The sequence below is a fragment of the Monodon monoceros genome, unplaced genomic scaffold (genome assembly GCF_005190385.1).
Source record: "Monodon monoceros isolate NGI ecotype Baffin Bay Population unplaced genomic scaffold, NGI_Narwhal_1 Super_Scaffold_13, whole genome shotgun sequence".
In the NCBI taxonomy this organism is placed as follows: domain Eukaryota; kingdom Metazoa; phylum Chordata; class Mammalia; order Artiodactyla; family Monodontidae; genus Monodon; species Monodon monoceros.
Genome location: NW_021703769.1, coordinates 71,946,563 through 71,961,323, shown reverse-complemented (window position 1 = coordinate 71,961,323; position 14,761 = coordinate 71,946,563). Strand labels below are relative to the sequence as shown.

At 44.2% G+C, this 14,761-nt stretch overlaps 1 protein-coding gene across 3 annotated transcripts in view; it reads right to left on the bottom strand.

Annotated features, from left to right (window-relative positions):
* TPST1 (tyrosylprotein sulfotransferase 1) overlaps positions 1–7,762 on the bottom strand; it is a 118,796-nt gene extending 111,034 nt beyond the window's left edge. For all 3 annotated transcript variants that reach the window (XM_029221475.1, XM_029221476.1, XM_029221477.1), the window contains exon 1: positions 7,551–7,762. The gene's annotated coding sequence lies outside the window, so the exon portion shown is untranslated. The remainder of the gene's footprint in view (positions 1–7,550) is intronic.
* Between the last annotated feature and the right edge of the window lie 6,999 nt (positions 7,763–14,761).

The window sequence follows — 14,761 nt, the reverse complement described above, 5'->3', positions numbered from 1 at the left end:
TCATACCACACACAAAATTCACAAAAGTGGATTAAAGATCTAAATGTAAGAGCTGAAACTATAAAACTCTTGGAAGAAAACATCGGAGTAAGCTTTCATGACCTTGAATCAGGCAATGGTTTCTTAAATATGAAACATAAAGCGCAAGCAACAAAAGAAAAAAAGAAGACAAACTTGACTTAATCAAAATTAAAAACCTTTGTGCCATCAAGAAAGTGAAAAGAGGGCTTCCCTGGTGGCACAGTGGTTAAGAATCCACTTAACCACTGCCAATGCAGCGGACATGGGTTCGAGCCCTGGTCTGGGAAGATCCCACATGCCGCGGAGCAACTAAGCCCATGCGCCACAACTACTGAGCCTGCGCTCTAGAGCCCACGAACAACAACTACTGAGCCCACTGTGCCACAACTACTGAAGCCTGAGTGCCTAGAGCCCATGCTCTGCAACAAGAGAAGCCACCGCAATGAGAAGCCCAAGCACTGCAATGAAGAGCAGCCCCCGCTCGCCGCAACTAGGGAAAGCCCGCGCGCAGCAACGAAGACCCAACACAGCCAAAAATAAACGAGTAAAATAAATTTTAAAAAAGAAAGAAAGAAAGAAAGTGAAAAGACACCTACAGAACAGGAGATTTGTATCTGCAAATCATATCTGATAAGGGTCTAGTATCCAGAATATATAAAGAAATCTTACAACTCAACAACAGAAGGACAAATAACTCAATTTAAAAATGGACAAAGGAACAGAGATTCCTCCAAAGATATACAAATAGCCAAAAAGCACATGAAAAGATGCTCAACATCATTAGCCATCAGGGAAATGCAATCAAAACCACAATGAGATATTACTTCATACCCATTCGGATAGCTAAAATATGAAGGTCAGATAATAACAAGTCTTGGCAACGAGGTGGAAAAATTGGAACCCTCATTTCTTGCTAATAGAAATGTAAAATAGAGTAGCCATTTTGGAAAACAATCTGGTAGTTCCTCAAGATATTAGACCTACAGTTCTAGAGTTACCACATGACCCAGCAATTCCACCCATAGGTATATATCCAAGAGAAATGAAACATGTCCACGCAAAAACTTGTACACAGATGTTCACAGCTGCATTAGTCATAACAGCCGAAATGTAAAAACAACCCAAACACCCATCAACTGATTAATATATAAATGTGGTCTATGCATAAAATAGAATATTATTCAGCAAGAAAAAGAAATAAAATATTGATACATTCTACAACATGGAAGAACCTTGAAAACATGCAAAGTGAAGGAAACCAGTAACAAAGGACTACATATTGTATGATTACATTTATATGAAATGTCCTGAATAAGCAAATCTATACAGAGAGAAAACAGAGTAGCAGTTGCCTAGGGATGGAGGGGATGACAAGTGGGAGAGTTGGAGGTGACACGTAAGGAGTGTGCAGTTTCTTGAAAATGTCCTAAAATTGACTGTAGTAAGGGTTGCACAACCCTGTAAATATACTAAAAAAAATTTACACCTTAAATGGGTGAATGTATGGTATGCGAATTATAGCTCAATAAAGCTGCTACCAAAAAAAGAAAGTAGGCTGGGCCCTACGCATTAAACTTTTTAGGGTGACTGCCTACTAAAATAGAAGGCATTTTTTTATTGAAGTGTAACTGACTTACAATTTATATTAATTTCAGGTGTACAACATAGTGAGTCAATATTTTTATACATTACAAAATGATCACTACCATAAGTCTAGCTGCCATCTGTCACCATACAAAGTTATTACAATATTATTGACTATATTCCCTATGCTGTATATTACATCCCCAAGATTTATTTATTTTATAACTGGAAGTTTATAACTTTTAATCTCTCTCACTTATAAAATAAAAGATTTAAATAGGATCCAGAGTCTCCTAACAAAATATCAAAACTGTCCAGGACACAATCAAAAGTCACTCATCACACCAAGAACCAGGAAAATCACAACTTGAATGAATAAAGACATTAACATAGACTAACACCAAGATGAATCAGATGTTGGAATTATCTGACAAGAATTTTATAGCAGTCATCATGCTTTAATGAGCAATGAGACATATTCTTCAAACAAATGACAAAATAGAAAATATTATCAAAGAAAGAGAAGATAAACAGAAAAAAATCAAATGGAAGTTACAGAACTGAAAAATACAATAACAAAACAAAACCTCACTGGATGGGCTCAACAGCAGAATGAATATGACAGAAGAAAGAAGGAGCAAACTTGAAACTAGAAGTAGAACATTAAGAATTACCCAATCTGAGCACCAGAGGAAAAAAAAAAGAATGCCTCATGCCCTGTAGGACAGTAACAAAAGACCTAACATTTGTATCATCAGAGTCACAGAAAGAAAAGAGAGTGGGGCTGAAAAGTTATACTAAGAAATGGCTGAAAATATCCCAAATTTGGCAAATGACATTAACTCACAGTTCAAGAAGCTAACAGAATTCCAAATAAATCCATGCTAAGACGTACCATAATTAAACTTCTGAAAACTGAAGGCAAAGAAAAAGTCTTTAAAGCAGCCAGGAAGAGAGGATACATTAGCTATAGGGAAACACAAATCCCAATGACAGAAGATTTCTCATCTGAAATCATGGATATCTGAAGGAAGTGGCATTTTTCAAATGCTGAAAGTAAAGACCTGTCAACCACAAATTCTATAAAGAGAAATAGCTGACAAAGTCTTAAGAAAACTAAAAAACAGGGAATCCATTGGTTTCCAGTGGTCCAGTGGTTAGGACTCAGCGCTCCCACTGCCAGGGGCCAGGGTTCGACCCCTGGTCGGGGAACTAAGACCCCAAGAGCTGCCCGGCATGGCCAAAAAAAAAAAAAAAAAAAAAAAACTAAAAACTAAAAAACGGCAAACTACTCTACAGTTTACATCTTAGCTCTGAGGAATTATAAAATATGCTGATATTAATATATGAGCAATTACAAGTTTTTCCTATAACAGTAATTAAATATTTGGGAATTACAGATTTTCCCCCCTCACCATCACCAATGCTATTCACATAGGTAGATGGCTTTAATCCTACTTCCTTAATTCTCTTAGTTAAAAAGAAAGCTCTGGCTTCCCTGGTGGCGCAGTGGTTGAGAGTCCGCCTGCCGATGCAGGGGACACGGGTTCATGGCCCGGTCCGGGAAGATCCCACATGCCGCGGAGCAGCTAGGCCCATGCGCCATGACCGCTGAGCCTGCGCGTCCAGCCACAACAGTGAGAGGGCCGCGTACCGCCAAAAAAAAAAAAAAAGAAGAAAGTTCTGCCACTGTTCAAGATCTTTATCAATTGGACAGTTTTTGTTCTAAAGATTCCAAAGCTTATAAGCCTAAAATCAGAGCTATTTGTTTAAAAAAGATATATCTGCTTCAACCATATGGAATAAAATCTATTTTAAATAGTATCTGCTAAAGAGGAAGCCTGAATGAACCTCTATAATACTGTCGTAGTTTAACCATCTTAAAAGCCAAAGCATAAGAGCAAATATTTCTCTTAATGCACTCTAATTTATAGAGTGTGTGTGTTTTTAAAACAAGAATGACTGTGCAGGTATGACTAGTGACCTGTTAAGCAGCCAAAAAATAAACAGCTGGTCAGCTTGCAAAACCGTGAATTCAGTGATCTGTTTTACATTATTTACCAACTGATTCATTCAGCCAATTTTTATCATTTCTAAAATATACCAAGTATTGTGCTAAATTGTGAACAGAATTGTGAACAGAAAGTAAAACCCTAAGGAATACCACATTAATCTGAGGGAAAGCATATCAAGGCAATGTTTTATCAAGGCAGTGATGAAAAGATAAATAAGGCACTGTGATATTGTGATATTATAAGATTTATTGTAGAATAGAACAGTGTTTCAGTCTTCATCCCTGGTTCCTAGCATAGAGCTCCTAAAACCCTTAAATATCTTGATAGGGGTGAGAGGAACATCTTTTGTTATTCATAATAGGGTCCTTTCAACCACATCTGGGAAAATGGGAGCTGGTTGCCAGAGGAATCAACCCCTGACCTCTGGAAGGGGAAAGAAGCTAATAACCAGTGGCCAGTGATTTAATCAAGTATGCCTATGTAATGAAGCCTCCATGAAAATCCTAAATAAAGGGGTTGGGAGAGCTTCCAGGCTGGTGAATACACTGAGGTGCTGGGAGGATGGCGAGCCCAGAAGAGGCATGGAAGCTCATGGAAGCTCCATGCCCCTTCCCACATACCTTGCCCTATGCATCTCTTCCATCTGGTTGTTCCTGAGTTACAGCCTTTATAATACAGTAAATGGGTAAAGGTAAGTAAAGAGCTTTCCTGAGTTCTGTGAGCCATTATAGCAAATTACTGACCTGAGGAGGGAGCTGTGGGAAGCCCCAGTTTATACCCAATTGGTCAGAAGTACAGGTCACAATCTAGGACTTGTGATTGGTCTGAATTTGGGAGGAGTCGTGCAGGACTGAGTCCTTAATCTGTGGGGTCTGCACTAAATCCAGGTAGTTAGTAATAATTAAGTTGAATTGTAGAATACCCAGTTGTTGCCTGGAGAGTTGGAGAAGTATTTAATGTGAGGGGAAGACCTACATGTTTGGTATCAGAAGTGCTCCGAGTAGTATAAGAAACAGTAGTTTACCTTTAGGCATAATCCCAGACCTCAAGGAACTCCTAGTCATGACAAAAATGGGCCCATGAGAAATAATTTAAATAAAATGTGATAAGTAGTTTAATAGGTACATGTACAAAATATCAGGAAAGTAGGCAACTAACCATGCCAACAAAAGTGACATTTATGCTGATTTATAAAGGATGAGTTAAATGCTATATATAGTTCCTCAGGGTTCTCACTCCCTCTTAGAGCTCTCAAGCCAGTTCTCAGCCCTAGCTGCCTGTTACTGCCACATGAGAAACTTTTTTTTTTCATACACACACACTGTATTTTATTTTTACAAGAGGAGAAACATTTTTTAAATGAAAAGGTCTGGCCCCACACCAGACCAAGAATCAGAATCTCCTGGATGCCTTGATCCCCTCATCCTTTTTTTTTTTTTTTTTTGATCCCCTCATCCTTAACCTTTAAAAGCTCCCCAGGTGGTTTTAAAGTAGAGCCTGGGTTGAAAACGGCCTACTCTGTTCAGGAAAAACATAACCCAGGCCTCAACCAATCTTCTGGCAATGAGGAGAGAAAGAAAAGAATTTCAGGTAGGAACAATAGGATCTATGGTAGACGTAATGATAGGAAAGAGGAGGATTCTAAGGTTTCTAGGGTGAAGACCCTAAAATAGGAAGCTTGTGGATGTGCTTGACGCAGCTATGAGCAAGATGAGGGAAGAGAAAGGAAAAAAATAACCAAGTTTGAAGTACCAAGTATCCAAGTATAGTTACCCAATAGACAGACGAAAATACGAAACACCTGAAAGTTCAAGAAAAATGGGGACTGAATATACATCTTTGAAAACCAAAAATATACAGGTGCTACTTAAAGCCATGAAGGGAAGTGTACTCACACAAGGAAATTAGAGGACAGAAAAAAGAACAGAAAGTAAAACCCTAAGGAATACCACATTAATCTGAGGGAAAGCATATCAAGGCAATGTTTTGTTTTCGTTGGTGAAAACCTGAGCATGTGTGCAGGCTGAGAAAAAGAGAGAGAATATAGAATAGGAAAGATGTTAGTCAGCCTTAGAAAGTAACACCTTCTTCCTCTGGTAAAAGGAAAGGAGATCAGATATCAGAGAGGTATAAGCACAAAGAAAAATGACACACCCTTAAGAGTTCAGGGCTGATGCCCACCAATTTCTTCTGTGAAGTAGGAGACAAGATAAGCAATGTAGAGAAGTCAAGAGTAGGACAAGGAAAGGAGAACGGTAAAAACCTACAGACAGCAATTAGGTGTGGGTACATAAAAGGAAGCTGAGGAGTAAGTCAAAGCATCTCCAGACAGTGCAAGTGGAGTTGGGATCCAGAAGTCTAGAACAGCCCCAGCGGCTGTTACACACTTTCCTCCAGCCTGCTCTGGAGACCCAAGGAGCAGAAAAAGCCGACTGTTTGATTCACCCAGGCTTGGAAACCATCAGAGCAAATGTGGCAAGAATGGCTTGAGGCCAGTAACACTGCTTTTATAATTTTAAAAAGTCAAACTTATTTTACTCTTTTTAAAAATCGACTATAGTCATTTCCTCTGAGAGCCAGAAAGGGGGACGGGGGTGGCTAATTCCTCTTTCACTCTTAGAGAACTTGTCAGAACTTCCACTCCTAAGCATTTTGGTCCCTTCAACAGTTGATTCCAAGAAATCTGAACCTGATTCCTCCCGGCAGACTCTTAAAGGATGAAAATTCACTGCAGACTGGACTATCCAGCTGGGAGATAAACATGTGAAATACTTCTTACACACAATGCTATTTCAACTAGGAGTTAGGGGCTCTTTCTTCCCTAAAAAATAAAGGTTCAGCAAACACCAGATTGGGGGGGTTTAAGGGGGCAATTACATTGCAAACATTGTTAAGAATACTTTACAAAGCCAAGTATTATAAAACAACACATGGCACAAAGAGAGCAGAATTCAGTTCTTCGGGATGACTGCAGTGAGTAAATAACTGACAATGTAATCTCTATCACACTTGGAGTTCACTAATTCATCCCGCCACCTCCTATACCACTCTTCAGGTAGCGCATCAATTCCCTTTGGATGCTGGACCTCTTGCTACCACCATGGGGAGAGTACAAAGGCCTGGAAGGAGGAAGATGGTAAGACGTGTGAGCACCTACCATGTACCAGGCCTACTGTGTGCCAGACTCTGGGCAATACACTTGACACGTTATGGGTGCAGCTCACTGAAAGACGAACTACGGTGTTAAAACTACAGACCGGGCATTCAGGAGAGTCGCAGTATCTGAAGGTTTCAGTGTAAAGGAAAAGAAGTGTTAGCGACGGTGGTTGATGGAAGCGAAGGGAGAAGGGGCGAGTTGGGAAAGGAAGGCAACTGGGAGCAAACGGGCAAAACCCAGGAATACATGGCATGGGGGTGGGAGGGCGCGAGTGAAATGTCCAGAGGACACCGTATAGGAGGCAAGGATAGGGTGAGACTGAGGAAGGGAAGCCCGGGTATAGGTGAGGGCAAAAGTCCAATCCGGGGGGGCCAGGGCGTCTCATCCCCGGCAGGCGCCCCGAAGGACCGCGGGGTCTGGGAAACGATGCCAGCCCCGCGAGAGAGAGGGAAAGGCGCGGAGGGGGCGGGAGAGGGCGGGAGGCCGACCACGGCGGGGGCGAGCCGGGCTAAAAGGAAGCCCGAGACAGGGAAACGCCGGCGCTGGGGGAAGGGGTGGGCGCCGGGCCGGGCCGCCGGGCTCTGCGCTGAGGGGGCGGGGCTGGACAACCGCCCGAGGGCAGAGGGGAGATGCGGCGGCCGGCGGCGACTTGGGCCGAGGGATGCCAGGACAGAGCCGGCCGGGACTCGGAGCTAGGTGAGCGGCGGCGGGAGCACAGCGGGGCCGGGGCGGCGCTCCGACCCGAGCCGCAGCGAGCGCGGCGTCCCCCTTACCTGGGATGAGTGAGGAGCCGCCGCGCCGCCTCCCCAGCATCCTCGGTTCAGCTGCTTCTCCCACCGCCCTAGGTGAGGGCCATTCCACCCACCCGGGAGCCCGCCCTCACCGCCAGGCGCCAGCTGCTGCCAGCCCGGCTCGGCCGCGCGGAGCTACGCCGACGCGACCCGGGCCCGCGGCCGCCTCAGCAGCGACTCCCCCAGTCGCCGCCTTAGCGCCTGCAGCCGCCCTCCCGGACGGGCGCGGGATCACACGCGTGCGGCGATTGGTTGCCCGGCGCCCGGTCGGGGGATATGTCGGACTCTCTGATTCGTGGGCTCCGCTGGCTGCCTTCCCCCCCGAGGGGGGCGGGGCTCGGCCTCCCTCCCGGTCTGACAGGCGCTGAGGGGCGGGGTGGGTCTGACGTCGGGGCCGCCCGGGCGTCCCTGCGTCCCTGCGTGTGCGCGCTCCCCGCGGGGTTCTGGGGCCGCCACCTGTGTGAGAGGGTTGTTGCCGAGCAACGGTGCGCGCGACCTAGCTGGAGGCGAGCCGGGGGCAGGTGGCAGTCCACCGTAGCCCCAACCTCCAGCGTGGGTGCCCTTCAGCCTTGAAACCCTGGGACAGGACAGGAGAATGAGCTTTTCCAAGAAATCCTCTCTCTGCTTGTCCTTGCTTCAGAAACCACCTCTGTGCTGTTGCTGGCAGAGGAGCTTTCATCTCATTGAGGTGACTCAAAAATATAAATATCAAATTCACACATTTCATTACACACCAAAGTGAGTGATAGATTCTGTCCCCACCACAGGGGCGGGGAACTGATACTTGAAAGAAAGAAGTGAAAACTAGGAAAGGAGAAAAGGGCAAAGAGATGGGGGACATTGGGGAGAGGGCTGAAATTTCACAACTGAAAAATACCCGTTCGTGTTCACAATGCCTACAGGTATATCCACACGAGGTCCTGTCAAAGCAATTATTTCAACTCTATGAACATACATTGGAAAAAGCATAGGCTCAGGAATCTAACAGCTTTATTCACAATGCCTATCTACCGTCTTGGAATGAGTTTTGTTATCTATAGAAAGAGGTCTGTAGAATATGTACCTCAGAGAGTTGCTGTAAAGATCAAGTGAAGTCCACACAAAAATTTGTACACGAATGTTCATAGCACCGTTATTCATAGTAGCCAATAAAGTGGAAATAACCCAGATGTCCATCAACTGATAAATGGATAAGTAAAATATGGCATATCCACACAATGGAATATTATTGGGCCATAAAAAGAAGTGAAGTTCCGATACATGCTACAACAGGATGAATCTTGAAAATATCGTGCTAGGTGAAAGAAGCCAGTCACAAAAGACCACATATTATATGAGGCCCTTTATATGAAATGTCCAGAATAGGCAAATCCATAGAAAAAGCAAGTACATTAGTGGATGCCTTGGGCTGAGGAGATTGGGGGGAAATGGAAAGTGATTGCTAATGGCTATGGGGCTTTTGTGGGGGGAGTGATTGATGAAAATCATCTAAAATTGATTGTGGTGATGATTGTGCAATTCTGTGAATATCCAAAAAAATTGAATTGTGTACTTAAAGTAGGTGAATTGTACGGTATGTGAATTATATCTCAATAAGCTGTTATTTTTTAAAAAGAGCAAATAAGGTAACAAACCTCTGAAAGCCCCAGGCTGTGATGCCGCTCTAAGAACCAGGGCTCAGTATATCTAACTGTTTTCTCTTTATTCAATTGGCAAAACCTTGTAAGCAGTTTGACCTGAGGAAATTTAAAGAAATACCCACCACAATATTTTTCTATGGAACATTTAAATCAAATGAAGAAGATGATCTGATTTGACCCAAGCTGCTTTGGTGCATCAGAAATGATCCACTAGGATTACAAAGCTCACCAAAAGAAAATGAAAAACATCGGCAGGCAGAAAGCAAGAGGAAAGGGAAAGGACACAGCATTCTACAAGGTGATTCTAGATACATCTGCACCCAAAGTTGTTTGTTTAACAAGTCTTTTAACTTTAAGTAAGAGCTGTGTCCCATTCCACTCCCTGCATTCCAGACCCCTTCAGGGAAACAGCTCACCCTGACCTGAGTAATCTTGAAGCCACGGCCAGCACCATGGAGTGTTAATCCCTTAAACACAGCCCCTGCCATCGTCTCTCCACAAACCAGAAATGCAGCTCTGAGATGACCTCCACAATACCCAGAAAATACTTCACCTACCTACAAGACCTGAAAACAAAAATTTGAGTAGCCAGGTGGGGGCTTGCTGCTGGTATCTCACATATAAACTCTGAGAACAAATTCCAAATGTGAGGAATTCAGTAAGAAGGGGGGACATGAATCCCAGTGAAATCTGGCAGGGAGGTTGACTCCCTGCCCGTCCTGTGGCAGGATGTCTCCCTGAGCAAGACAGCTTCAGGTGGCCCAGGGACCACACTGTCTGTAAAAAAAAACAGCCCCAAACAAGGAGCTGCTTGATCTGAAGCAAAGCTCAGGGTCATATGGGAACAAGTTTTTCTGCTTTCCAAATCTACCCCCAACCCATATATGTTAAGAAAAAAGTCTCCAAAATATACTCTTAAGTGAAAAGAGCAATGTTAAAAACAGTATATATAATATGTCCATTTGTATTTTTTTCAAGTACACACACACACACACACACACACACACACCCTTGTAATTTTCAGAGACAATCTCCAAAAGGATGCACAGTAAACTGGCAACAGTGGTTGTTTCTGGGAGGGAAACTGAAAAACTTGGGTACAGGAGAGGGAAAGACATTTATTTTTCACTATGTATATACTCTTTGGCACTTTTTAAAATATTGTGCCCTGTGCTTGGATTACCTATTTAAAATGAATAAATACATAATTTTTTTTAAGAAAAGAACTCTTTTCTGGAAAACTCACTGATCAAGCCTATATGAATATCTGGTTTATGTGACATATGTATTGCTCTGTGTCATTTAGTAAGTCTCATACTGAGTACACATACTCTGAACACTCTGGATCTACTTTCTCTCTCCCCAGCTTTACCTCTTGCAGGTGATCAGCTCAGACTCAGAGAACCTCACCTGAGGGCCTAGACAGCTTCGTCCCCTGGCTGATAGGCAGTTCAAAGGCTCAGAGATTGTTTCTTCCAAACAGGCTGGTAGGCCCAAGGAAAGAGAGGAAGTAGACAAGTGCTCACTGACACCCCAGTGAGTACCCGGAAGACACTGTCGTCTTCTAGTTCAAACTTTGCCCGGCTTCTACTTCAGGGAGTCATCTCCCAGCAAGAAGGCCTGGCTGAGAGTAAGTGAGGACACCTTCCTACAGTCATCTCACCTCCTGGAAGGAGAGTCTCCGTGCAGCACACCTAAGAATGTTCAGGCTTTGAGGAGAACTGAAGAGGCAGCCCAGCCCTCCAGCACTTTTATTTTGGGAGGTTGTTGGCTTTGCTTTGGTTTCTTTTTTTTTTTTGGTTGTGCCGAATGGCTTGCAGGATCTTAGTTCCCCGACCAGGGATCAAACCTGGCGCCCTGGCAGTGAGAGCGTAGAGTCCTAATCACTGGACTGCCAGGGAATTCCCTGGAAAGACAAAAGTACAGCAGCTCCCCACTCATGGCACTTCCATTCCAGGATCTGGCATGGAGAGAGGATAGTGGTGGAGGTGGAAGGTGGATGGGATGGGGAGGATCTCAGAAATGGAAAATTGGGGAAGAGAATCATGCCACGTTCTACTTTTGTATTCTCTGTCTCAGCCCAAGGGAGCTGGAAATGAGGGTCGGGAGCAAGGGGTTTGGACGCAGATAATGGAGAGGGCAGGCTACTTTTGCCATGCAAAGGAAGGAACAGAGGTCCTTCAGAGAGCATGGACATGGCCTTGGGAGGAAGTGGAGAAGTGGGGACAAAGAGTTGTCAAGGGTAGGGGCAGAAATGGTGATGACAGAAGATGGTTTGTCAGCCTGACCCTCCATGCTGTCCCCAGCACAGGGCCTGGCACTGGTTGAATGAACGGATGGGTGAGTGAATGGATGATTAGCAAAAACTGCAGAGCTAAATAGACATTTCTCCAAAGAAGACATATAGATGGCCAACAGACACATGAAAAGATTCTCAACATTGCTAATTATTAGAGAAATGCAAATCAAGACTACAGTAAGGTACCACCTCACACCGGTCAGAATGGCCATCATTAAAAAGTCTACAAATAACAAATGCTGGAGAGGGTGTGGAGAAAAGGGAACACTCCTACACTGTTGGTGGGAATGTAAGTTGGTGCAGCCATTATGGAAAACAATATGGAGGTTCCTCAGAAAACTAAAAATAGAGTTGCCTTATGATCCAGCAATCCCACTTCTGGGCATATATCCAGGCAAAATTACAATTCAAAAAGAAACATGCATCCCTGTGTTCATAGCAACACTATTCACAATAGCCAAGACATGGAAGCAACCAAAATGTCCATCAACAGATGAATGGATAAAGAAGATGTGGTACATATATACAATGGAATACTACACAGCCATAAAAAAGAATGAAATAATGCCATTTGCAGCAACATGGATGGACCTATCATACGAAGTGAAGTAAGTTAGAAAGAGAAAGACAAATATCATATCACTTATATGTGGAATCTAAACTATGACACAAATGAACTTACCTACGAAACAGAAAGGGATGCACAGACATAGAGAACAGACTTGTGGTTGCCAAGGGGAAGGGGGGAGGGGGAGAGATGGAATGGAGTGGGAGTTGGGGGTTAGCAGATGCAAACTATTATATAGAGAATGGATAAACAACAAGGTCCTACTGTACAGCATAGGGAACTATAGTCAATATCCTGTGATAAACCATAATGGAAAAGAATATAAAAAAGAATGTATATATATGTGTAACTGAATCACTTTGCTGTACAGCAGAAATTAGCTCAACGTTGTAAATTAACTATACTTAATTTAAAAAAACCAAAAGCTGCTGCTCTCGATAAAGATGAAGGCAGCAGGGCAAAGCAGAGAGAGACACAGGGAAGAGAGTAGGAGGGCACTCAGGGTCCTGCCTGGAAGGGCAGGGAGACTCCAGGTGAGGGCTCCAGAGCCAAAGATCCTTGATGGGGAATTGAGGGTTAAACTTGCACTCGACTTGAAGTGACCCCAGAGCCCTGGCTGACTTGAGACACGATGAAACACTTACCTGCAAGCAGCATCAAAGAGCCCATGAACTGCAGGAGACACCTCACAATTCTCTTGAAGCATGTGGGTTAGAGGGATTTGAGACAAAAAGAAAATGGTGATACAATTTAAAGAAAAAGAGAAAAAAATGAGCATGCCTCTTTACTTTCCCCACCCCTAGATCCAGGAAAACTGGCCAGGTCAGGCCGCTCAGCCACATCATCATTTTAAAATGAGAATCCAGCCCAGCCTATGAGCAGGCATTTTCCAAATGGTTACAGAATTCCTGCACCTTCCAAAAATACCTCTTCATGCAACTCCCGCCGGGGAGGGAGGGCCACATGCCCAGGCTAGAACCAACCAGTTGGGCTTCCTGAGTCCAGAAGTTGCCCCCCCCAGGCTCTGCAGACCCCAGATGCAGGAAATGCCCACTGCTTCACGGGTAAACCTAGCTAGACAGCTACTGGTGCTGAGCCGAACACTGGGAGCAAAGCTGCCTCTGGTTCCACTTACAACAAAGAAGATTATATGACTTCCAGGAGTAGTTGCCAAACCTAGCTATGCAAGTAAACCACCTGTGCAGCTTTGTAAAATAGACACGGGGCATCAGGTCAGTTTTATGAAGCAGACACTCTGGGAGAAGGATCCCCCCGACTCCCAAGGGAAAGAGATGGGGGTAGCGACTAGGAGGTGGCACTTGGGGAACTTCAGAGAGGCTAGTTGATGACATCCTGTTTCCTGACTTGGGAACTACCTGGTTTGGTCACTTTGTGAAAATTCATCAAACTATACACACATGTGCACTATTCTGTATGTTTGTTACACTACATTTAAAAAAAAAAAAAAAAAAGCTCCCAGGTAAATTCTGCTCCCCTACCAGGTGTCAGAACCACTGAGTTGGAAGTTCAGGATGAGGGGTTTAGGTTACACAAAAGAGAGATGCTGGGTGCTTTTGAGTATTGGCTAGAGTAGCTACAGGGTCTGCCTCCATCTGAGGCAAGTCTCTGACCCTCAGAGAAGAAAAGCTCCAGGGAGGGGAGGGGAGGGGCCCGGATGGGAGGTGCTCCAGGGAGCAGGCAAACCTTCTCTGCCCGTGGATGCCGACCCATGACACCAGTGCAGACTTTTCCTGGGCCCTGCCTCTTGGACAGAGCTTGCTCAGACCTCCTGTGGGCTAATTCAAGAGGGCCATTTTCTCCTGTGGTTTTGGTTTTCCCTCCCTGGTTAAAGAGGCTGCAGAGGCTACCTGTTTCTTGCCACCCTCCCAGGTCCCTTTCCTAGGGCAAGCAGCTTCTTCGAAGAGCGTGCTACTCCCAGCAGGATCTGGGGGACCCCAGCCCTTGGGATTTACCAATGTCCTGCACCAGGCACTGTTCTAGGTGCTGAGGACACAGCAGTGAACAAGTCAGTCCCAGCTGACTTTATTCGGCTTATATTTGTTAATCTAAAACAATAAAAGAGCCAGTTATTTTTATCAGCAAAATGAGTTTATCAAGGAGCCACAAAGAACTGCAATTTGGGACATGCAACTGTTGCAGGAGAATGGGGATGAGAGAATGGTCATATCCCAGGTCTCGGATGAGTCCCTGGGACCGCCAAGGGAGGGTCCTTGGCTTTGCACAGGAAAGAATTTAAGAGCGAGCCATAGTTAAGTGAGAGTAAGTTTATTTAGAGATACATATTCCATAGACAGAATGTGAAGCGTCTCAAAACTCACAATTTTTAAGAATAAGACAACGATGAAGTCTGCTGCACTGACTGACTCTTCCTTTCATGAATGATTTCTCTGTAGCCACGCAATACTGTTTGATAGCATGTTACACACAGTAGAACTTCCTCCAAAATTGAAGTCAGTCCTCTCAAACCCTTCCACTGCTTTATCAACTAAGTTTATATAATATTCTAAATCATTTGTTGTCGTTGCAACAGTCTTCACAGCATCTTCATCAGGAGTAGATTCCATCTCAAGAAACTACTTTTTTTGCTCACCCAGAAGCACTTCTTCAAGCATTAAAGTTTTATCATGAGATTGTAGCAATTCAGTCACATCTTCGAGCTCTATTT